This window comes from Falco biarmicus, chromosome 3 (genome assembly GCF_023638135.1).
Source record: "Falco biarmicus isolate bFalBia1 chromosome 3, bFalBia1.pri, whole genome shotgun sequence".
Taxonomy (NCBI): Eukaryota; Metazoa; Chordata; class Aves; order Falconiformes; family Falconidae; genus Falco; species Falco biarmicus.
In genome coordinates this window covers 26,206,269-26,231,779 of record NC_079290.1, presented here as the reverse complement: position 1 = coordinate 26,231,779, position 25,511 = coordinate 26,206,269, and positions in this window count along the sequence as shown.

Genomic DNA, 25,511 nt, shown 5'->3' with positions numbered 1-25,511 from the left:
TTCTCCCAGATACTACCTTTCTTACCACCGGTGCCATTAATCAAAGATGTGCAGTGCGTATAGAACTGGAAATGAGTCAGCCGCTATAGATATATGTGACTCCTTGCAGATGCTCAGGCACCACTGAGTCATGACTTGAGCAACTGACTGCTTCAAATCCACACATTCTTTGAAGTATCCTTTCATAGAACAAAATGAGCAGCAAACTTGTTCCTAGTTTAGTTCTATTACATAACGAGATATGTCGGTGCCACATATTGCTGCACATAGATACCGCAAGGATGAAAATACGAATATGTGATTTTTCTCTTCCTTCTCCTGCTACTTGCAGCTAAGATGAAAGAAACATATATGTAAATTTTAGGTGTCTCTGATCATAAGAATATCACACGTTCGTTAAACAGAACTTGACTCTTACTGTGATAAGTTTTTAATCTTTCAGCCTGTTCAATAAAAGCAGATACATTGTTAATAAAGACATTGAACAACTGGAAATTATGGTTACAGGACATAAAGGCTTTCATTTACTGGTCATAAATTTTAGTGCAAAAGGGGTTATTAAATGCTAAAAGTTGATGCTCAGCCAGCTGACTCTAACCACCTAACAGCTAAGCTTCCAGTCCAAGCTGGGCACTCAGGATCTCTCCATAATCAAAGGTGAAACATTCTGCAGAAACTCTGATGAGCCAGTCACTCATTCCACCTATTATAACGTTAAATGAAATGCCCTTGGATTTGCCTCTCTTTCTTGATTAACTAGTGTAGACTAGACGCTCATTTTTGGGTAGCTAAAATTAGTCGCCATGAATCCTAGCTTAGAAATTATGGAATATGCAGCCAGAGATACACTTTGAAAGGGTGCTTGCCTCAGTCCAGTTACTCTTGGCAAGATGTTCCTCATCAAATACTTAGCCCCATTGCTTTCATGTAAAACAGCCTTAGAAGGATAGCAAAACCATAGGCTTAAAAAGCCTGCTGGCAAAGAGTTGTTCTTTGTACCAGTGGACAGACATTTCCCAGTTTAGCGTAGCACTGCATTAAGCATCAAATATTTATTTCTGTTCTGAAAAAAAAAAAAAAGAAAAATATAATTTCTTAACATGTTTCAGTGAGATAGTTGTTGGCAAAGATAGTAAATGTCTAGTTACTTTAGACTGACTGGAAGCACAGCTCATCAGGGCTCATTGAGGATATACAATGTCCAGGTTATCCTAACACTGGAGTGACTGAAAATATTGCTCCTTCCTTCTCATTACATTTCTTTGCAAATGGGTTGGTTAAATCTGTATGTGCTTTTAGTCATCTCTCTGATTTTGCTGCCTGAGCTTACATAAAACCCAACCAAGTCTGTACGATCAGCTGGGGAACAGTAGTTAAGACTGCTTCTGGCTGTCTGAACTATTGTTAAGACAATAACAATAATATGTAAATTAAGAGCCTGTTCACTCATAATATTTCTTTCAGTGCTTTACCCATGCTGCAGTAAATATCACTATTGGAATTAATGCAAAACTAAACAGTTTTTTGTTTGGTTTTTTTTTTTATCTTGATGGAAAAACTATGCTTTAACAAACTTAACTGAGTGTCCTTAAAATAACTAACTAGTTAGTAAAACCTGATTCTTTAGAAAGTAATTAAACCATTCTGTTCTAAGTACAGACCGAGGGAATGAAACAGTATGTAGGTTTGTTTTATAATAAAGGGCAAAAAAATCCTAACAAATCCTTAGAAATGTTAATAGTAAGAACAAAAGACGTTTTAGCATGCACTTCTTTTCTACTGGAAAAAATTAAATACCAGTCTACTACACATAATATTTCTATTAAATATATAAATGATATAAAACAGTATGTAAAAATAAGCAAATTCCTTTATCTGGGTGATGGTGTTTGATTTAACTGCCTTTATCAGAACTATAACCAAATCTATACTTTTTCAAAGAGTATCATTCAAAGAGTCAAAGACAAACAGTTTCCAGATTATATAAACAGAGATATTACCATAGATTTTGGACTTTATTAGATACACTAAGAATCCTGACATGCTCGGAAAACTGATTATTTCATCAGTTCGTTGAGTCAGGTTGAGTTCTGTCAGAGCAGTCAATATTTTGATCATTTTCCCGGTCATACTTGCAGTCAAAAAAATGGAAATTCAGTCTACTTTTCAAAGAAGTAGAACTGCCAGTTTGACCAAAATATAGAGAAATAAAGCCCATTTCAAGTACGTTTAAAGTGATGCCACTGATCCAAATTAAATGTAGGGTAGGATCACCTCAAGTAATTTCAGACACATGCATCTTAGTCAATGTTTTTTACAGCCTATGTGAGAAACAGAAATCTACAAAGCAGAGTTCCTTTAGGTGCTTTAGACACATTTATCTACTTTACATACATATCGTAGGATAAAATCAATTGCATCCTAGAAGTATATATATTTTCTCCATTGACTCAAAAGGAACATATGGCAACTGCTCATATAGTATTACCTACTTTGCACATATCTGTATTTCACTCAAGGAAAAAAAAAAAAAAAAAGCGCCAAAATGTTCATGTCTTAGCCCCAAAAGGAAAGTCAACTGCTATTATTTCTAGAGGGTCTCATTAAGAAATAATTTTACATTTACTTTACAGAATGTTATCCAAAAGTGGTTGGGTTAAGAGAAAAAAATCATATTTAGAAACATGGCTGACTTGGACTTCTGCTGTGATTATCCCTATCGACACAGGGATTGAAAATGCCTTAGAGCTTGGTGCACCTGCAAGTGCACAATGACCTCAGCTGTAGTATTTGCAAACTTCAGTAATCATTACAAATTGGTACCACACAAACCAAGGTAATTATCTTACCTATGTTTTTCAGATTCTAAGTAACTATCTGATTTCAAATATGGCTGATTCTCAAACATGGATTATCCAAATCTGAAAGGCCTGTCAATCAAGATAGGAAAAATTAAACAGGAAACCATAGCTGATTTGGATAATGTGAGTAAAGAAATTTAGCCACACAAAGTGAATATATGCTTAAGATTTTATCATCTAGAATAATCTAGAAAGTCCAGGGGTTTAATCACATTGTCACTAATGAGGCATAAACTCAGATATGTCACAGCATTCAAAATAAACAGAGGTGCACCACAGGATGCATTTTCACTACAAAGAGGGAATTATCAGTACTGTTAGACAAGCTAATGAGTATAGTGCATATAAAATGCTCCACAGAGCTCTGGTCCAGAAAGACAAATGCCACCGAAGCTGAGGACTGGTATGACTGAGGAAGGTAAGAACATGTATCAGTGAGGGTATGCTAGAGAATCCAAGTTAATTTAACAAGTTCAAGGTTGCCTAGACTATCCTAACTTCTTAAGTGAGAGACAATGTTGGCGTAAAATGGATAAATTCATTTAGTCTGAAAATTGAAGGAAGGCTCATTAACCACCTGTATTTTGGAACAAAGACTTTCCATATAAGTACCTGTTGGGAGCTAGCAAGTCACTTTAAATTGGAGCTAGATATGTTTACAGAAAAATATCTGAGGCAGCTGTTTCAAGCAGCAGGGGACTTGATCTAATGACCCCGTTAACCTGTGTTCCTCTTACCTTTTGTAAACACCAGACTCCTCCTCACTTCCATGTATTATTAGGTCTTGTGCGTTTCAAAAAGATCAGTAAAGAACAACTACCTTGTTCTATGCAGCAAAGTCTTTTATTTTGAGGCACAAAATTCCAAAGGCTTGAGACCCAAACTGAGATAGCACATTGTTAATAAAAGATATTACATATCTAACACTTCTTTTCATAACTGCATCTAGAAGTCAGGCTGCTTGCACCAGTCTCATTTTTATCTGTTATATTTTTAGTTTGTTTTCATCTTCAGCAAGCGTTTTGATTCAAAAATAAGTATTAACTTGTTTGTTTGTTTGTTTCTGAGAGTTATCAATGTTTTCTCTTCCTTTCTTGCACAAAACCAGCAGATTTAGGGATTCTCTTTCAGGAATGCAAACATGTCCCTACTTCCCAGCATGACCATATTTGTTGTTCTTATGTCTTGTTTTTCTCTCTTCAATGGGATTCTGGTTTTATATTAATATTATTCTTTAACTTTAACTAAAGTTATATTAATAAGATACTGCAACAATCTTCCTCATGGTTAACTAGAAAAGATATGTAGGTTCACAAGCTTTAGGTATAACATAATTCAAGTTTGTAGCTGAAGTGTCGAAGCTAGAGCAAATGCAATTTGAGGTAGCGACATCTAAATGAAAATGCAATTCCTTCATCTCATATCAGCCACATTCCATGCTATTAACAGTTTGATTATTTTTTTTTTCTTTTTTCAGGAGGAAAGAGCAATTTTCCAAGAGGCAGCTTGCCAGCAAATTTATCTGAGGTATTTGCTGTCATTTTCCTGCATGGCATGGTGCCTAGAAGTCTAGCAATAAAATGTGAGTTTAACCTAATAAAGACAAACTGATATGCACAATAATCCTTCTTCAATTATAAAGATTTTTGGTTGTTTTTTTCCTACTGTACAGGACAGTCCACCAGAGGGTTTTTTTGAGCTCTAGTTCCAGCTGCTGCTGTAGATGCACTGTTTGGGCTTGGATAAATCACTGTCTTTCGTCTTCACTCACATTAAAAATGTGGGCCCTGTTGGGTGTCCTAAATTAATTAAGAAAACATCTGAGACACAGGCCCAAGGCACTGATAAGGTTTGTAGCTAACCAAAGTGAAATAGTAAATAAAAACCAACTTGTTCTCTTCCTACCCTTAGTCTCTGGCAGGGAATTACAGCAGTTCTGGACATCACAACTGAAAGCCCTGGAACTGCAGAGGAACTTTTTTTTTTTTTGACAAGGGTTAAGTATATAATTTGTACTGTTTTATAGACAGTTCCTTAAACGGTGTTCCTTAAATTAAAAACCTAGCATATCCTGCTCTTCTTTTACCTCGATTACATGTTCTGGATGTGTTCACCTACCCTAGAGAAATAGGTCCAGATCTTTTGGAAATAATATTTTAAAATTAGATTTATATAATTAAACTACACAAAACATGATGCAGAGGAATAGTGATATGTATTTTAACATCAAAGATTTGCAGATCTTTTCTACTGACCTTCTTTTTAATCACTTTGTCCTTTGGTAATAAAGTTAGCAGGGACTTTTTATTGCAGGATATTTGTACAAGATTAAAAAGATCCCCAGGAACTTGCACACTGTCAAGAGTAAATGAATATTCTATTCCTCTTGCTGTAACTGGAAGCATGGCAACTGAGTCAGGCATTAGCCTGTAACATTTTGACTTTCAGTAGTAGCCTTTAAATGGAATTAGTATGCTTCAAGAGTGCTTCAGGAGATCTTACTTCTAAAGTTTAATGTAGCTCAGAAAATGTAGGTGACATGGACAATATACATGCTACATATGCTTTTATATATTTGCATCTCTGGCTTTCCTTCACCTTTTATACACACAAACACTCCTCTCACATTGTGCATATGAAAGGTATATATAGTAATGAGAAAAGACAGAATGTTAAAATAGTCTAAAATACATGAATATGAATAGAAATTAAGAAGGATTTAATTTCATTTCTTTCTGTATACTTAACATCATATACTAAAATCCAGGACTAAGTCTATCTTGGTTGCAAAAAATGATGCAGTAATGCAGGATGTCAGCTCATACTGCATTACTTTCTTGGGATCTAAAACTTTTAGGCATTTCTTTCACACACATTTGTCCCCTAAACTTTGCAGTGATCCAGTTACAGGTGGAACACTTGCTAGGTCCTGTGTGAATAGCTGTGAGCTCTTAGTTTCTAATCATCAGTTTCTAGAACTCAGTAAATATGATGGGAAAACACAGGGTTGAGGGGTGGAAGAAAATCCAGAGCTTGTCTTCTCAACTTTATTGTGGCTGCCATTGTCATAGTCTTTAAAGATAAGGCTGCTTGGTCTTTGTTCTGCAGCATTCCTATTTTGTTTGCTGTGTAAGGTAATGGAAAGCAAAACCATTTTGTTTTGGTACTTCCTTGGATTAGGACCCTGGAAACCTGGATTCTGTTCATGCTTTTTTGTGGTAATGGGCATGCCTATATCACAATGCACAAATAAAGGGGAAGTAACTAGTTTTATTTGTTAATACTGACATTTCTGCACTTCTTAGTATGTAACTGAGGAACTGTAGCATCCTCTAAACATAATTGTATAGAATACAGTTCAAAATTTAAAGGAGATATGTTGGAAGTGGGGTGGGTAGGTGTCTTGGCTTTTTTTTTTTTTTTTCCCCCCCAATTTTCTGTCCCTAATTCATCAGATGTAAATTTTCCATCTAGCTAATGGCAGGAAAGCAAAAGTAAAAAAATGCTTAATAATCTTGTGGTTAGTCCAAATGTATCTATCTGAATGATGTAAAATTATATAGACTATAAATTGTATTAATTTCAAGGACTGATTCAGTAAATTGCCTCTACCATCAAATCAACATAGGTATGCATACAAGGGTATTTACACAACCATACTTGATGTTTGTGCCAAAGAATGCCATGAAACATTTATTATAGAGTGGCATTTTTTTGCCATATCTATGAAAGTCACACAAAAATAGAAATTGAAAACTACTTTATTCTACCATCCACAGGAGTTTTCTGGCTGCATTCAACAGCCAATTTTGGCGTGCTACTACTTAGGACCATGATGAACTGCTACATTATACCCTATGTGAGCGAGCCATTCATTGTTCTAAAATCATTCTTACCTGACCGGTACCATATCCATTAAGTAAGCAGATTTTTTTTTAAGCAAACGTTGTTGGTTAATCTTACCACTCATAGCTTTGCAAAAGGAAGATTGTTACTTAACTGCAGTAAACTGATCATGATAAAATCATGAAAGAAGACAGCAGAAACCTTTCAAACAGAAGTGGTCACTAACTACTAGACCTTGCTGTTATTCTAAGTTACTATGAAAAGCAATATCAAATTCTAAGAAATACCTGTAATATTAAATACTACGCAAGCTTGGAAAATACAGCTCATGTTGACAATACTAGTGTTTTCATTAAATGTGACAGATAGACAGATTAAAAAAAAATATATCTGCAGTGTGCTGACACTGCATTGGAAATAATTCAATGATTTGTGATGATATTTGCTCAAGGTATTGGAGTTCAATACTCAAAGAATGTTACAAATAGTTAAGAGTTGCTCATATTGCTGTTTAATTTTCAAAAGCACAGGAAGACAGGAAGACAGTCCTGTGGCTAATACATCAGACTGCAACTTGGGAGGCTGAAGCTGAACTTTAACATTAGTTACTGTCTGTATTGGGTTCTTCATTTGTAACAACATGGCTGACAGGACTGCCTTTCGCTAACCCTTTTCACACCCATCTTAATCATAAGTTCGCAAGAAGAGAAACAGTTTCTTGCTGTGTGTGTGAAAATTACATGGTTTGTAACAAAGCTGTGATCTTGACTGGTCCCATTGACACTAGGATGTCACAAGAAACATAATAGCCTTGCTATTATTTGACTGAGTTTAGTATTTACAGTGTTAACAGTGATTGCATCTACTGCACTGTTACCTGCAATACCTGGTGCTTTCTTTGAGCTCCTTCCACAGGTCTTGGCAGGAACTTTCTCTGTTTGCCAGGTCTTGCAAACTAATGACCCAGTGTACAGACTGTGATGAGAGGATGTAGAGCAGAGCAGTATAACCATGTGACAGTTTTGCTCAGGTTAATTTTCAGTCTTTTGTGTGTCTTCTGGTACCTAAGCTAGCTTCTCTGTATTTGGTGCAGAGCCTGAGTAGTCAGATTTTCTTCTGAACTGAGTCCCTCAGAAGTCAGGGACTATTGCAAGAAGTATTTCTGAGCTGAGATGGGGCTAGAAATCAGAGAACACTCATAAGGATTTACAGTTTAGAAGTGATTCCACAAGGACAATTGAAGCAAACTTTTATTATTTGAAAATACCTCTAGGGATGTTAAAATATTAGAAACAGGATGGTTTAACCTTAGTGCAATGAAAGTCTTATATACAATTTTAATGAACAAGAACTTTTCAAGAAACGTGGTCTGACTGAAGGCATATACTCTCCTGTGGATTGATACTACATTAGCCTGTGGAATGCATCATGTTTCAGCTGAGATAATAGCACTTAGATTTTCAGAATGTTTCTCACATATGGACTGAGTCAAAGGTCCTTTGAAGTCAATGGCATTTTCCCTTTTTATAAGTACGCACTATTAAATCAGTAGAACTGAAATCATAGTCAGACTTAAGTGAAATTTTAGATGCAGATTGACATTAAATCTATGGTTCCTACCTCTGGAATAACTCAAAGACCTTTAATTCTAACTTCATATTACTCCACCCTGAATAATAACACTTCCAGGCACCTCTTGATCTGAAATGTAAACTTATATTGCATGAGCCAATATTTCAGAATTAATGCATCTTTGTCACAGGCAAACGCAATCTACTAAATTACCTAAATCACTAGAGGGAGACACATGCTGTACGTGGGTCACAGGCACTTTGTAGAGAAAAGCAGGTAAAAAGAGGTCTACACCTACCCAAAGAAACGTTTCCCTGTTTATCTAACCAGGTCCTGGCTGCACCTGGTATGATGTAGGTTGCATATAGGGTGTCTATATTAGTTACTTTGTCTACTTCAGAGGTTCCTTTGGTGGACAAATTTTTTTTTTTTTTTTTTCATCTACACTTGAGGAACCACATGGTACACTCTCAAGTACAGCACTGGTGTGCTCAAAACAGGTTCCTTTCTCACAGGACCAAGGTTGAAGTTTCACCATATGGAGAAACAGATACAACAGAAGTTCAACTGTATCTTCAGGTAGTAGAAAAGAAGTTTTTGTCTCTCTTTCTACCTCAATACAAAGTTCCTAAGGATAGCAGCGTTATTTGAGTTTTCTAACTATGCCTGATACCCTAATTAGCTACACAGCATGTATGAAGTAGAAGTCGTCCAGAGGGGAACTACCAATTTGAATTACTAAAGTTATTTTATAAGATTTAAAAAGAAAAAAAAAAAAAAAGAGAGAAAATACTAACTTTGGTTCAAAGCATAGACAGTATTTAAAGGCTAAATAATTATTTATAGTAGCTGCAGAAGATTGAGCTGAAAGAAATGTAAAAATTTGGTATTTTTAGAAAAATAAAACTTCAAAGGAAATATGAAAACCATATAACAAGGACCCTGCTTTTGCAGCATTTACAATATAAGTAGCAAGAACCTTTCTATTCAGGAACCTGAAATTTGAAATAAAAACCTAACTAAAGCTACTCATAAAAATAACTGCTTTTCAGAAATTGTTTCATCTCAAAAGAATGACTTTTTATGAAGGAAGTAAGGGATATTTTAAAGTGAATGAAAGTTTTGTTTTCAATAATTAAATCTATCTTCATCCACATTTCATAAGCAAACCCACAGGCATTTTTGTGCCTTTCATGGATGACAGCTTTCAAGTTGTGGAAAACAAATCATGCTCATCCTCTTCCACATCTTGTATAGCTCTAGGTATTAGCAACTACAAAACATGTTATTTGTTCCTCATTATCACATGTAAGACTTCCTATGGATTATATCGAAGCTCTTGGAAGTGGCAGCAAAAAAATCCCTGTGGTAGGAACACAAGCAAGCCTTCATACCCTGGTGATGTATCACTGCATTATGACATTTCACAGTGATGGCAGGAAGAGTGTGAAGTCTCACTGTCATTACACTGACCTGAATAATTATTTGCTTGCTTTATAATTAATTGGAGGAGATGAACTTGCATACATGCTCTGTTTCTATATTATCTTACTTCTAGCTATTGGAGAATGGACATTCTCTTAAAAGAACAGGCATAAATTTGTTGCAGAAGTTTCATTTTCTTAGCTAATTTTTGTAGTCATTATTTAGCACTTAATGTTTCAGTAAGAGCAGAGCTCCAGAAAACTAGAGGAGTGAATGCAGATGGAGCCACAATAATCCTTTCTCCCAATTTTGATACCTATTGAAGGAGCAGTGAGAGTAAAATCCTTGCTCCTGTTGTCTTGTTGAGGGAGAACTGTAGTTGAAATAGCTGTCAAGCCCCCAGCCTTCACAAGCCCTAAGTTACTAAGTTTTAAAGACAGGGAGTACTGGCTGCTAGTCAATGGGCAATGTCCAGTTAGACAAATCAACCTTGTACTTGAAGACTTAGTAGCACTGTGTTATGACAGCTATTTGTAAGTATTGATGCCTTGAAATCAAAATAATCTTAAAATAAAGCAGTCTCATAAACCACAAAACCATCTGTGCAATTGGGCATGAAACAGCTGACATGGATGGGTCAAACAGTTACGTCAGTGTATGAAATCTACCTTCCCAAGGACACCTGAAGGAGAGTATTAATCACAGCAAGCAGAGCAACAGCAGCCACAATGACCTCCAAGTGAAGGAAACCCATGCTCATTAAAACCTCTGCCTGCATTTGGCCACTGGCAGTACAATATACTCATTGCACAAAAAAGCCAAAGGCAGAGCTGAACGTGACACCAACAGCAAAAGAACTTTAAAAGAGACATGTCTCCTCATGCAGAAGCAATAAGCTAAAGTCTGTGAGGCCCTTACCACTTTCTTCTTTAGATATTTGTACAGAGGGTATCTGAAGGAAAGACTGTCATCCAGCAGAACCGAAGCTTAAAACCAGAGCTATCATTTAATCTAGAAGCCAGTGAGTAATTCTTCCATTCTTGAACACTTCCTTAGAAAAAGAAATGCTGGTGTTGATTCAGCTAAATTGTCAGCAGCTACTAAGAATATACTGATATAATGCATTCTGCTGTGCCTTTAGTTTTCAGTAATATTACTCCTTATTATGATGTTCCTGTTGTACTGTTCTCGTGCCATGGTTTCTTCATACTGCCGTCATAGCAATGCCCATCCAAAACGGCAAACAGAAATCTTCAGACCATTGGGTAGGAAAACATGTATCAGGAACATTTTTGTTCAGCTGTGTGGACTCTAATTTACTTTATATGGAGAAGTCCCGCCACATGTATCTAAGACCTCAGGGTATGTGCTTTACATTACACATAATGCTTATGCCAAGCATCCAAAAAGCACAAAAACACTTTAATGAAGGACAGTATCAGTTTGCCTCTAGCTTTTATCTAATTTGAGTATAACTGGAATTGTCTTGTGAGAATTATGCTTGTTTGGATAAAATCTGAATTTGTTTTGCCTGCATAAAGACACAGCTTAAAGAAAAACTGCTACATTATCTAATATCAAGCAGCTTAACTACTACATCTAATTATATTAAAGACTCAACTACTGAAGCAATGCGAACACTTCAAATTTGATTATAAACATGAAAGCAAATGGGAAGCAGCATGTTTAACATAGATTGTGCTCTAAGTACCCTTGAAAAAATCTATGTCCTTGCCATCCTTTCCAATACTAAGCTACATTTTGTGGGTCATACTGTAAACCATACTTGGAAGAAACCTCCCTGGAGGAAATTATCAGAATTGCCTCTAGCTATCATCACTGCCTTTAGCAGCAGTACTGCCAATTTTTTAAAAAGAGTAAAAGTGCAGTCTGATTTTCTTTTCTTTCAAGTTCAGGAAGGAAACATTGCCTCAGTTTCCTGCAATTCATCTTGAATGTTCAGCTCTTCACAAGAAGGGTTAGAAAATTGGTCTTTTCAAATTGAAGTCTGAATCTTAAAGATTAAGCACTTCAGATCTGAAAATTAAACAAAACTATCAGGTGGGCTGAATTTTTCAACAGACTAAGCCTTGCACTTGCATGGTGGGAGATGCAGTCATCTTCAGCAGCTGTAGTTATGTGGCCAGAAATACCCCCAGGTGTTACAGAGGTGTTACAGAGACAGGCTTGCAGTACCTGACAGACTTTTAGAAGCAGCTTAATCCGAAGAGAAGCATAACTCAAAAAAAAAAAAAAACCCCAATAAAACAAACTTTGTCTTCTTTTCTTCAATTCTCATTTCTTAGAATTTATTCTGCCAAAAAAACCCGATACAGGTGTGCTAATACATGATAGATGTCTAATATGACTGGAACTGGAGCTTGATACAGGATGATTTACTGTATGCTGACTTTCTGGGGTTGTCCTTCAAAGCTAGTGAGAGATGTAGTGAAAGCACAATATACAATATGCAAATATTCTGCAGTGGAATTTGGGGAGAAAAGTCAACAAACATGAACTAAAAGTTAAATATTTTTTTTCTTATGTTATTCTCTTATTACCATCCATTCCATATATTTTTCCTAGAATTTCTTTACTACTAGCATTTACTGTCATGAAGATTTTACTAAAATCACTTACAGGTTGCATTGGTTCTTTTTATTTCTGTGTGTTCTCCACGGGTGCTCCCAAGAGCTATTTGTTGATCAGTACGGACTGTGCGCACCCTGTGCATTTTCTTTGCTACATTTCTGTGGCAGCAGCCTTTTCTTGTTGTACAAGGTGCTAGGTTTTTTCTGATAAGAAGGTCCAGGCCTGCTTGTTTCCCTGACGTTATTCACACTATATTACCACACAGTGTAAAGGGCACCTGAGGCTGGACTCAGGCTGAGCAGTGATGGGGGGCCCTGCTCCTCCAGGCTGATTTGTGTCCAGGCAGTACAACACTTACAGGCAGGAATTCAAGTTCTACTGTAGGCCTGTGCTTAAAGCACTGTAGACAGTATCTCTTTAGGTGTCTGAGTGTACTGCAATCTTTATCACCTGTACGCTAGGCTGCATCATTAAAAAGTTTATATTTATCCCTGTAATTTGCTCTAATTATTTTTAATCTAAAGGATCAAACGAAGAAGTGTAGCTGTTCTGACAGCTGTTTTAGCAGTGAAGAATTTGCCATCTCAAGTGATCTAAACATTTTCGTTTGTCAGTCTCAATGACAGCAGTCATTGTCAGCTCTTTCAGAGATAAACCTCTGGAACATTATGCACAGTGAGAAATACCTTCCTTGTACTAGAAATGTTTTTTTTTCAAAGGCTTAAGGAAACTTTTTGTATGAGTGAGTTTGGGGAGCAGGTATAAAATAACAGTCACTGTGCTATCTGAATGTAATTAAGAACTAAAGTCTTATAATTGTTTAGTTTGAACATTGTTTTATTCCTTTACAAAGTTTATGATTTTTTTCCCCTTTGTTTTGTGGCAGTGAGTTTCACAGGCTAATTGTGCACATATGAGTACCTGGATGTGTGCAGTATTTATATACACTCTAACGAATATGCTGCCTTGGTATTCCTTTGTTCCCATATCGTAAAAGAAATATCACTGTTCAATTAACATTGTTTGTAGGAGTGAGTGTGGGGGTTTTGCACCATGTTTTGCTTTCTGCCAGTTTCTAGTCAATATTGGTCCCTTTACAAGCCAAACTATCACCAAATCAGGAGTTTAACAAAATATTAATGGCAAATACTAATCCTGTGTAAAATATCCTAAGAAACCAATTAAATTCAAACCACAGCTGTATAAAAGCTGGTATGACACTGTTTTCATATAATTTCATATTCATAGCCTGGTGTCTACACTTGGGGAACTGTTCCTAACTACCACTCATTTTATGAAAACTTTGTGTAATCTTAATCACCAATTATTGTTATTTCTGGTTTGTAGAATATTACTGATCTACTTCAAAATCACCCCCTTTGCATTGTCCAGGTATGCTGATCAAAAGGAGAGAATTTACTGAAAAATGAGAGCTGCAAATGTTTTGGTGAAGCTTTCATGCAAAAATCAGAAAGAATAGAGATTATTCACTTGAACCAAGAGAACATGGTTTTGAGCATTAGACCTCTGTTCTTAGGTGTTCTTCTATATGTAAACATGGATGTAGAAAAGAGGTGTAATTATTTATAGCCTTAGATGAGATTTCTTGAAAGTGGTATTATTTTGCTAATTCCTTTCATAAATCTAAGAATTCAGCCAATCCCTGCCACTGCCCACCGCCAGGTTCTGAGCCAATGTGTGACAGATTGCCCCATACTTGTTTAAATGCTTGTAGAAGAGATGCTGGTGGGTGTAAAATTTTATTTGTCCACTTTGCTATTGGTTTACAGTAGTGGAAGGGCTAATCTTCTCAACTAACATGAACGGGCAGAACTGGCTTAATCCGTTATAGTGCCACTCTAAGTAGACCTGTAACAACAGAGACACTACAGTTTACTAATTTAAGCAACGTATAAAATAAGTTAGTAGTGATGACATAGTCCTGCATTATATGTCTGTCTTAGAGTTTCATAGTGGAAATACTACTGACATTTTTCCTTTTTAGAAACGATACATCTTCACATCACAGCTACAAAGGACACAAAATGCATCATCTCCCCAGGTGACACTTAGAACTCATATGTCAGATTCTATTTTTTCCTAATAGCTTTGCAGAGGTGATGCTGTATTAATTTCAGTAGTGTTCGTCCTGCTTCAGCTTGGAATATGCAGGTTTGGAATTTGCAATATTCGTTTAGAAATGGTCATGTCTGATGATGAAAATCATGAAATCGATTCCATGAAAAACGAAAACAAATGATTATGAGACATGTGCAATGAAATACCATGAAACATATTTTGTGTGAATGCTACTGTGCTTAGGCAGATAGTATGTTATGCTTATATCTGTTCAAACACTTATGTTAAACTCAGAAAGAATTCCATAATACCTAAGTACTGATAGCAAGAGATTTGACCAAACTATAGATTTGCTTATTATTTTAGTTACTAAACTATCTCTGATATTCTTTCATGTATTACAGATACCACCAAAAATATAAAAGCAGACTGTTTCCAAACAGTACAAAACCACCTGTCTTAATTAAGAAATATCCACCTGTTTCTAATATGAAATAAGTCTCAAAGTAATTAACCTATGTAATATAAAACATGACTGAATGAAAAATAATAATCTATAAGAAGTGTGTGTATGTGTGTCCAGAGGGAAGTAATTGCACTTAAACCAAAGTACAGTCAGAATTTATTAGCCTATTTTTACTTTTTTTTGCTGTCTCTACTAACTATTTATTTCAAAATAAAAGATGATAGGCTGTTATCCTAAAATTCTCTCAGATAAGCTTCTAAATTGGATATGCTGTTTTTTCCCAGCAGGAATTCATTTGGTCAAATTGATCTATGAGTCAGTGAACTTTACATCAACATTGGAAATACAGAAAATTCATGACACAGTGTACGTTAATAGCAAGAAAGAATACAGAACTGTTCGCAAATAAATTGGACAAATAATAATGTATTTTTGTTGTTGTTTTTGTTCTCTTGTCATCTATTCCTGCTGAGTTTCCTGTTAAATTTTAATGGCTTATTAAGGAAACTTCAACATAAATAAAATAATAAATATCAACTACTAAAAGAAGGTGAACAAAAATGTCAAGAAGTTTAAGTCACTTTTTTCTTACCTATTTGTGTCACAGCAAAATGACTTAATGTCTATGCAAAATTCAGTTTCAGCATAGTCTCAAAATAATTATTCCTGTTTATTTCTCCTAAAACTGAAAGCAGTATTTATATTATAGAATACAATTACTCCAACAAATTGGTTCCCACAAGATTTGTTTTATCTAAATTGATAGATTTATCCTTTCTTTCACAAAACAGTTGCACAGAAATTGGCCTCAAAAAAATGTCATATTTTACTTTTCATCATTTTGTTGTACTTTCCATACTCAGTGTAAGAAATGCTGCAGAGATGTACATACCTAACTCAAGCTCTGGCCTTTTAGTTATCTCAAAAACACTGGAGAGTACAAATATTTTGTCAGGATATCTACATTAAAGAGTACTTTTAACTCTGATTTAGAGATCTGGAGGTTGTTCTTTAAACATTTAATTGAAGACATCTTATTGCAATTTTTATTTAGAAAAGGAAGATGAAAAAATTAGCCATAGGAGAAAAAATCCGAAGGTAAGGGTCTGTTTTACTCATTATAGAATGTTTTCACATATCACAGGTGAGTTCACAAAAGGGTTCTTAACATATCAAGAGTTGGGTTTGTATTCATGCCAGGAATTATAAAAAAGCAGGAGTTAAGAACTGAATCTTAACTTTTAACTAATTTCTTCTTGTTTAAGATCAGCCCAGATTTAAAAGAAATGTGATTATTCAAGAGTCAAAGCATACTTAAACTTCTTTACGTTTTAATTCTGCAGGACAGCTTCATGTGGACTTTCTTTAATGAGGATACTTTGTAATTGATGGTGTATTTCCTGTTTGCTACAGCAATAATTTTTAACAGTTACAGGTTTGGTTGGGTTAGCTTAAATTTGTGAAAATGGCTTAATTATGGTGGATACAGAGGCTGTACCTATATTGTTCTGCTCCAGCATTCTGAGAAATTCTCAGATGCTCAGAGAAAGGGTCTGTGAACAGCTGGTGATTATTCAGTGCCTTCTTGCAGGTGTATGTCTAAGGTTCACAGAGGGGCACTGAAGCAAAGCCAAAGAACTCACAACCCATGTCTTTGATTAATATCTTTTGGGGAGCTCCCTGGTTCCCAGATTTACCTGTTACAACCCCTGGACAAGAAAGACTCTCTAGTGCCAAAATTCTGAGGGGCTTGCAGGGCCGTGCAGGCATATGAACAGGACAGACATGTGGAAGAACAACTGCCTTGCAAGCACTTGCCGGGGAGCTCCAAAGATGGGCACCTGAGGGCATGAGTCCAAGGCAGTTCAGCTTCATTAGCTGCTCACAAGCTGGGCACAAGTGGAAAGCCTCAGCCCGGGGTGCTCCAGATGGGCCAGTCCTCCCTGAAGGACAAATGCTTCTCATACCATGGAGAAATTAACACCTGCCTTGGGGTTGCTCTCCCTTACCATGGGATGCACTCCATCAACCCAGCTACCAACAACAGTAACGGCAATGACCAAACTAACTATAGCGATATAGGCCTTCACTTGCTGCAGTCAGTCTCAGACGGAGGAGGGAGAAGACATCAGCTAATACAAGTCAGAGTTTGAATGCACTTCTCTAGTGGCATTCACAATACTTGTCCCATCATGTCCTTTCATGCTTCATAGCAGGCCTCTGCAAAAATGAAACTGGATTACACTGAAAAGATGACGTACAGTAAGCCATTTTAGGAGACAAAAGGGATGCTTTAAAGGACAGTTATTTGCCACTGGTTTATGATGACACCACGTAGTGGCATATTTCGAATGCAGGGACAACAGATACCACTTTAGCTCCTACTTCTCTAACTGTGCTAGAGCAGAAATATTGGTCATACAGAGACCACTTGCTGTAACATGCTAAGTATTCATTTCTGAAGTGTATTTGACAGCATATATAAGGGTTTTCTTCATTTACTGTGCACACATGTGTTTCAAGTCACAGACTATTTGTTTTGTGTTAGCAGGGATTATTGCAAAGCACGTATTTCAGCCACCGTGGTAGGCTGGAGCTAGTGGCCAAGAAATAAGGTGTATCTTTTTCTCACCTACAGGAGACATCTTGATAAATAAAAAAATAAAACAGGCAAAACAGAGATGGTGCATCTCAGGAAAAAACATTTCCACTCATAAATGGAAATTTACCTACTCTAGCTGAACGAAAATAATCAATATCATATGTGCCTTGTTCCAGGAGCCTGCTGGGACTGTGCATGAAATGAGCCAGTTATCAAGCTACACTGAAACTAAAATAAGTGAGTGTTAAATAATTCTCTAGTTCCTCTTGGCTTGTTTCAGTGACAAATTCCATTTTAAACAGTTAAATGATTACAAGCTTTGAAATTAAATTTCAGGATGAATAATTAAGCAGCAGTCTCCAGTGTCTGTGAGAAATCACATTCCCTGCTCTAGAAACACTTAGAGTAATAGATACAGGAGTAGATTGGTAACACACTTCTGATTGAGTTTAGTCTGTGTAGAATGACTTCTCATACATTACAGTCAACAGTACGTTGAAGTCAGCTGCATGTTTTATATAATTTAGTTTAATGTTAACAAATTAGAAGAATAAAAATTCTCCAAATTACATTTATATTTAAAAATTAGGTAAATTTAGCTGCTTCTGTGGGAAGTAGCCAAAAGTGTAATCATTTAAAATTAGATGTATCTTTAGCTGAGACACATAAATAGACTGGAGATTTTTCTTTGATGCCAGGTTGAAAACCTTGTTAGAAAGAAATGTTTGCATGTTTGATTTACAGACAAGAGTTGTTTCAACTTAGAAAAACTTTTCTTTTCCTCTTGGCAAAACTAAAAAAAAAGTACTTTACCTTGTTCTGAAATGGAGAGGAATTATCTGTAGTAGAAAAATTATTGACTGCTCCAGGCACTTTTGCAAGTCATCTAAACTGACATTTGTGTGGTATCAGTAGAATTTCAGCATGGTTCTAGAAAAGGAATTTCAGCCAGTCTAAATTTTAACTTCTCGAAGGAGACTGGGCAGCAAAGAAAATAAGTAAAGTTGAAAAAAATATGATTTTAAAACAGTTAGCAACTGATGATTAATGCCAAGAATCTGCTTTTCTCATGTGCATAAATGCTCTATTTCGGCTTTGGAAAGTAGGCTTATTGAAACACAGTATTTGCAAAACAGATTCTCATATGATGCAGCCATGCAAGCTACTAAAAAACTTTTCTACTCTTCTCCAGTGAGAAGTATTTTGGGGTTTACATCAAAGTTACTTGTTTTATACTTCCTTTAAATCACACAGGTAACATTTCAAAAAATCATATGGATCACTGACAGTCCAACAAATACTGCATTAAGCCTTTTTAAGAACCACATTACTACAGGTGCAGTGTTACTACTGCATATAGTAAACTTAGAGCCAGCCTTCCAACGAACGTTGTTGAGTTGAATAATTTAACTGAGAGCAGCCGCAGAGATTCCCCTTAAAGGTTAACAACATGCATGTTATAATAGTAATAATGCATATGTAAATTAGTAACCAAGCCTATAATTCCTAGTACCATGAAACGGCAAATCTAAGACCTCATAAAAGGCCTGACAATCTTCATCATTCCAACCACATTTCTTTCAGGTAGTTTCTGTAGAAGTGATTCCCTTTGCTACAATAATTTCAGAGTCTGTGCAGAACATCAGACTGAACACCTCTCTTCCAACCTTAAACGTCTAATATCACCATGAAAAACCCCAGTGAGCCAGGTAATGGATGCTTGGAAAGGTATCTGTGGCTGAAATTACTCTGCATTGTTTCTTAGAACATGATATTGTATGTTTGGAAGCACCAGGTCAACTCGACTTGTGATGTCATTGAAGTGTATGCAGTACCTGTCACTCCTTCCCTGCATCATTATGGAATTAATACTAGTCAAGAAAAAGCAAGTGACTGCTTGTCACTGGCTTTGCATGAGAACTGATGAATGAAACACAGTAAAAGAAATAATCACAAGGACATGAGTAGAGCATGTTTCTCAGAATTCATGTATTTATTGTCCTACATGTTTCCATGAAATGAAGTTGTCTTGCTGAACCCATGCTATAAAAAAAAAAAAAAAAGCTTCTTTCCAACAAAACTCCAAATTCTCTCCTGGCCTTCCATACTGTTGTTGCTCTCTGGAAACCACATCAGTCAAACTTTTCCAATGGACCAGTGTACTGACCTTATTTTCTATCTTTATTTCTTTTTCTTTAACAAGTTTACATAGTCGTGTGTTTCAGAATAATGTCAACCCAGATGGAAATTAAAAGTGAATGTTCTTGACCCAGAGATTACTGAGTTCAGTGACTTTATTGCTTTTTGGTTACACCAAGATTCAAGGAGCAGAAGGATCTCATTAAGTGGTGCAGATTTTCAGAAGCTCACCTCTCATTAAAAATTAAAACAGTAACCAAGTTTTCAAAAGAGCTTAGCACCTTATCTACTGAGCTGTTTAATTAGCCTGACCAGAAGTGTCACAATGGGAGCTTCTGCATGCAGAACAGATTTGAAAACTGGCCTTTGAATTCTGATGATACGTCAGTATATTTCCCTGCATAGTTATTGTAAAGAGCAGCCTATACCATCTCTGCTCTTCTCTAAAGCAGTGCATTGGTTCTCACACTTGCTTGAAAATTAGAAAATACTGCTGCTTCCTTCAGCCACTGTAAAGAAAACAGGAGAGCACTTTGTATTCTGGTATAATATTTTAGTATCAGATTCCTAATCCAATAGCATTGTTCCAATTTCAGTAGTTCAGTATTGGACCATTCTTTATTTCCATTTACAGTTTTTCATTTATACACAAATGACACTTTAAACTCTTCCAGTCATTATGCAGACTACATCATTACAACTATTTTATTTTCTTGTTTCACTTGCACAAAGTATTGACCTGCATCAATGTATAGAATGCATATGAGTGCCAAGAACTAATGACAGATTTTGTTTAATTGGAAATTATTACTGCACCTCACTTCCTGGCATAAGAACACAAATCAGTTTCAGAAATAAGCCAAATCATTTAGTTCAGGTAGAACGGTAATCCAGAGGTGAAACATTTTCAAAGGAAAGGAAAGTTTGGTTTCTTGCTGACAGTCTGCTGGAGCCGGAAGACAGGATGTTTGTGTAATGTGTTAGATAGGATTCAAACACTGAAAACATGTTGTCTGTTGTCAAAATCATTTAACATCTTGAAAGCATAAAGTACATGTAATTTATTAAGGTAAGGGGCTCATACCCTACTGCAAAATACCAGTAATTCCCAATGAATCCATACTTAGCCTCTCAAAGAGAACAGTAACAGAGGTGATACAGAATCATTCTATCCAGGAAAACTCTAAATGTAAAAGGGAACTCTAATACCTGCATGCAGACTTGTTAGTGAGCAGCAGTGTGAGCAGATAATCAGTACAGAAACACTTGAGACTACAAATAATCTGATCTACATCTTAAACCAAAATGGCTCACAGGGCTAGACATGTGTAAAGCACTTAAGTTTCTACCAGCAAAAATACATAAAAGAGTCATATGACAAATATCACATCTAGCCAACTTTTGCTTATTAAACTGATGAGTCATACTTCTTCAATTCAGGCTTTAAAATGAGCCCAGAATAAAAATAAAACGCACAAAAACCTGATCCACAGCTGAAGGAGTTCATGGCTCTGCCCTGACATCCTGGAAGGCTATGTTGTATCAATTAATGTACCAGTTTGTAAAATAATGTAAAAGACTGTTTTTCTATTAAGACCTTGCAGACATAGACAGATGTTCATGCATCGAAAGTAATTTCACTGATGGCTTACATTTACTGCCAAAGTTAAATTCCATTGCAGTTAAATTTTTATGCATTGATTTTTTTTCCATTCACGATTTTGTTCCTCTAGTGTTTTTGCTTTAGTTTGCATCAGCAGAAAACCCTGCATAGTGTTTGCATATCTAATAATCTAAACAAAAGAATGAGCTTCGGGCTTCCATTCAACGTAGTTCAACCCAAGCATGTGCTTAATCTCAGAAAATAACTATCCAGCTTGTTCTTGTCATGTAGGCTATGTCTGAAGCCTTAGAAGACAGAGGTGCTTATTGCTACCATGTGCTGCTGAAAGTAAAATCATCTTCAGAATTATTTTATTTATTGATCAGCATTAATCTAGAACCACTATTGTTCCAAGTTACGAGACTAGTTTAAAGAGGGCAGGACTCCTTGTGCACATGATGCAGCATCCCAGGCTTCCACAAGTGCCACGCTCAGAATTCTGGGTGTAGTGAAGACCACCCTTCCTGGAAAGTCTCATGAGCCAAAGCATCCACATGAGCAGAAAAGGGCATAATTCACAAGAACTAGCTCATCAATATCTACAGAAGGTGATTCATTTGTGTAAGTGTAATGCCCAGAATTCCTCTTGCAAGGAATTGAGGAATATCTGTACCTATAAACAGTATTTGTTGCAGACTAGTAATGATTTTCAAGTTAGTAAGTTTGATTGGCTTAGGGTACAACTAAAGCGCATAATTCAGAATATGAAAGTCTGAAAACTTGGTTGATACCCTCCACAAAATATTATCTCCATCAAGTTGTTGCTTTAGTGCTTACTAGCACAACATCTGTTTCCTGGAGTCTACAATCAACAGCAACCTAGAAATGTATGAACCACTTAGGTGCTACCACAAAACCAACAATTACCTCAAACACAGTAAATAAAACAATCCTAATCTACTCATGGTTAGTTTATCTAAGCCTCTGGGTCAGAAATGCGGCTGCTCTGAGGACAGTACTCCATAGTTTCACAGGTGGTGTGTATTCCCCAGAAAATGACATTCTCCCAGGTAAACAAATTAATCTTTCAGCAGAGAATTTATGTACAATCTCAAAAAGCAGAAACAACTTCCTTTTCATACAGAGTAAGATTTCCTAAAACCAGTAAGTTAAATGGAAGTAAACTCTCAAATCAGCAAACTCACAGTTTACAAACGCATCTCATATACCACAGTAAAAGCAACCCACACAAAATTACTGACATTATAGATCTTACACATGCATCCCACAATTGAATCTTTTTCTTCTTGCACCAAGTACTCTTATGGAAACTTTCCAAATAAAAACAAGCAATCCTTAAACACCAAATTAAGCTCTCATACAGTCACAGCAAGCAAACTCCCTCACTCTCAAAAAAAGTAACCAAGCCACCTCTGGTCTTTCAGTGCTGATCCTCAAGAGAAACCCAAAGAATACAGAAGTCTGTCTTCCAAAGACCATCTTTCCAGCTGAATTTCATTAGACTGTGAAAAACATTCTTCTATGGCCCATTATGGTTTTCCCCAAACCTTTGTATGACTAATTTTGCACTATTCTAAAGATGTTGTTCCTGTCTTTACACTCCAGAGGCTGTTGTCTCTCCTTTTTTCTAATTTTATAGTGTATTTGTAACTATTCTCAAACTTTAATAAGCTTGATGTTTGTTTTGTCCATATCAGATCTGTTTGTGTGGCTAATAGCTTTTGTTTGCTCTTTTCCATTTAAAAATATTACCATTACCTTGTCTCCCTAATAGCTTCACTTCTGCTTTACATAGGTAATAAGTAATCATTGTCCCTCACTTTCTGCAACATAACCTCCTATGATTTGACATAATTTTGCTCTCTAGAGGGACTAGAGAGTGACTCTTCAGAAGCAGATCTTTAAAGCCTTTGTGCTTCAGGCTCCAGAAGAGGTCACTCGCAATATCTGTCTGTACCTCAACAGCATTTCAGTTAATCCTTTAATGACTGACACGATTAAATATTTTTTTTAGCACAGACTGATGATAATCTGATTCAATTTATGACCCATATTTTGCCTAGTAAAGAAGGACTTATTCTCCTGACTTGTTAGGGGGAATCTATAAAAGTGAAATCTTTAAATGGTGTCATAATCCTTTAAATCTGAAACCAATTTTGAATGGCTACCAACATTAACTATCACAAACACATTAAATCTTGTCCAGTTCAGGCAATATGGAGTTTGATAAACTTGCAGAAACCCACGTCTGACATTAAATGTATTATATATGGTCGTAAAGAAAAACTGATCTAAGAGTTTAACCATTGACTGCATGAACATTGTGATCACATCCCTGTGAATTTGCTCCTGCACCTACCTTATTTGAAAAAAAAGTAAGAACTCACAAAGCCCTACACTTCCCACCCTCTGGGGAAGCTTGATTTATCTTCTAATTGGACACAAGATGGCAGAGCTTCCCAATGGAACTAGTACAACTCTGAAAGTTTTGGCTATGCCTCCTTTCCAATTTTAAAAGTTTGCCAATCACCCCTGCAATGACTCACGGGAATGTGAGTGTCTTCTAGTGACTTACTGCGAGATTAGATTTTTGCTGTCACATCTGAGCATCTAAGCTAAAGCAAATTGTATTATAAGCCAATTTCTAACCCACTCACCCATTTCAACCTGATATCAGTTATTTCCATCAACTCAACCAGATGACAATTTAAATGGATAAGATGCAGCAGGAAAAAGAGGGATTTTTCTTGTGTCTTTTTTTTTTACTAGTAAATCCACCTCTGTTTTCTTAATAAAAGTATCTGTTTCATGTAATTGAATTATACAATACAATTTTTTTATTGCAGTGATACACATATTCTTTGAGGCAGCAAGAGTTGGAATCTAGGTGATCAAGATTTTATTCCTAATGATCTGCTAAAAAGGAGTAATGTCTTTTGCAGTGAGCAGTTTGCTCTTCTTAGAAACACCACTATGTAAAAAACCTGGAATCTTAATAATGTAGAACATTATGAGAATGAAATATTATATGAGCCAAAGTATGTGTGACAAAAGAGGTTGAATTATTTACTCTGCAAAAATGATGTGGTGACATTAATTTTAATTTAAGATTAACAAATTGGCTCCATTCTCTTAAACATTTACTACTCATTATTTCAGATGTATCATATTCTAACTTGATACATTTAAATTATTATTTTTTTTTCTGGAAGACATTTTCCAAAAAGCCTAAGATGTCCCTGATTATTTTGCAAACTTAGCTTTAGACATCATCAGTGACAGTTACAGGTCACATTATTGGAGATCCTTTTCAGGCAAAGGATGCAAAACTGATTACCAGAAGGAAAAGTACATTGCATAAGCAAATTTCCAAGGTCATGTTCATTAAATTCATCATTGAGACAATTTGTTACTCAGAGTTGAATGAGATCAAAATAAAAAATTTAATTACAATTTGTCAGATATTTCAAGTTAAAAAAAAACCCAGTGATGCTAAAAGAGAAAAATCTATGAACAGGTACAAGAATGATACAGAAGACAGTATTATTTCTTGATTCTTAAATTGGAATTCTACATTAAAATATTAATATGTACAGCCTATTTTTTCCAGGGAGCATAAACATTTTAAGGAACTAATTACATAGAAGACAAAAAAAGAAACTTGTTGTATACCATATATACATTTTTAATACTAATCAATGGAAACACTTCAACACTCTTAAGAATCTAAAAGATGGCTCATTCATCAATATTTATCTGATGTTAGACCCAGAATGCCATTCACTGTGACAAAGCAATTTAGACAAAAGGGTAAACATTTTTATTCCCCTTACCAATGTGCATTTTCTTGTTCCTTACTTTTAAATTAGCTTGCTATTACAGCTATCAAAGTTTTTTAAAGTATCTTACTTCGCTTTGACCTGGTCTATGAGAGCAGAGTATCAATAGATAATGACATGAATATGAGGAACCATTGTGTAATTCAAACAATTTGGTTTTGTGACCTTGGTACCGAGATTGGGAAACTGGGATGCTAATTCAGTCTCTCCTAGAACCCCTTCAATGAGGTGTGTGGATTAGCCACTAATCTCTTCCTTGTTTGCTACAAGGAAGATTTCATCACAGTAAGAAATAAATTGGCTCTTTCTCACAATGAATGGTGGTGTTTTAGTGGTCACCTCCTCCTGGTCAGCAACAGGAACCAAACTTGGAGATTAAACAAGCAAAAAAGTGTTCTAAATTTGTTTCCTTCTAACATTTTCAATGACTAAATTAAATTCAGCAATGCAAACACCCAGTTTACAT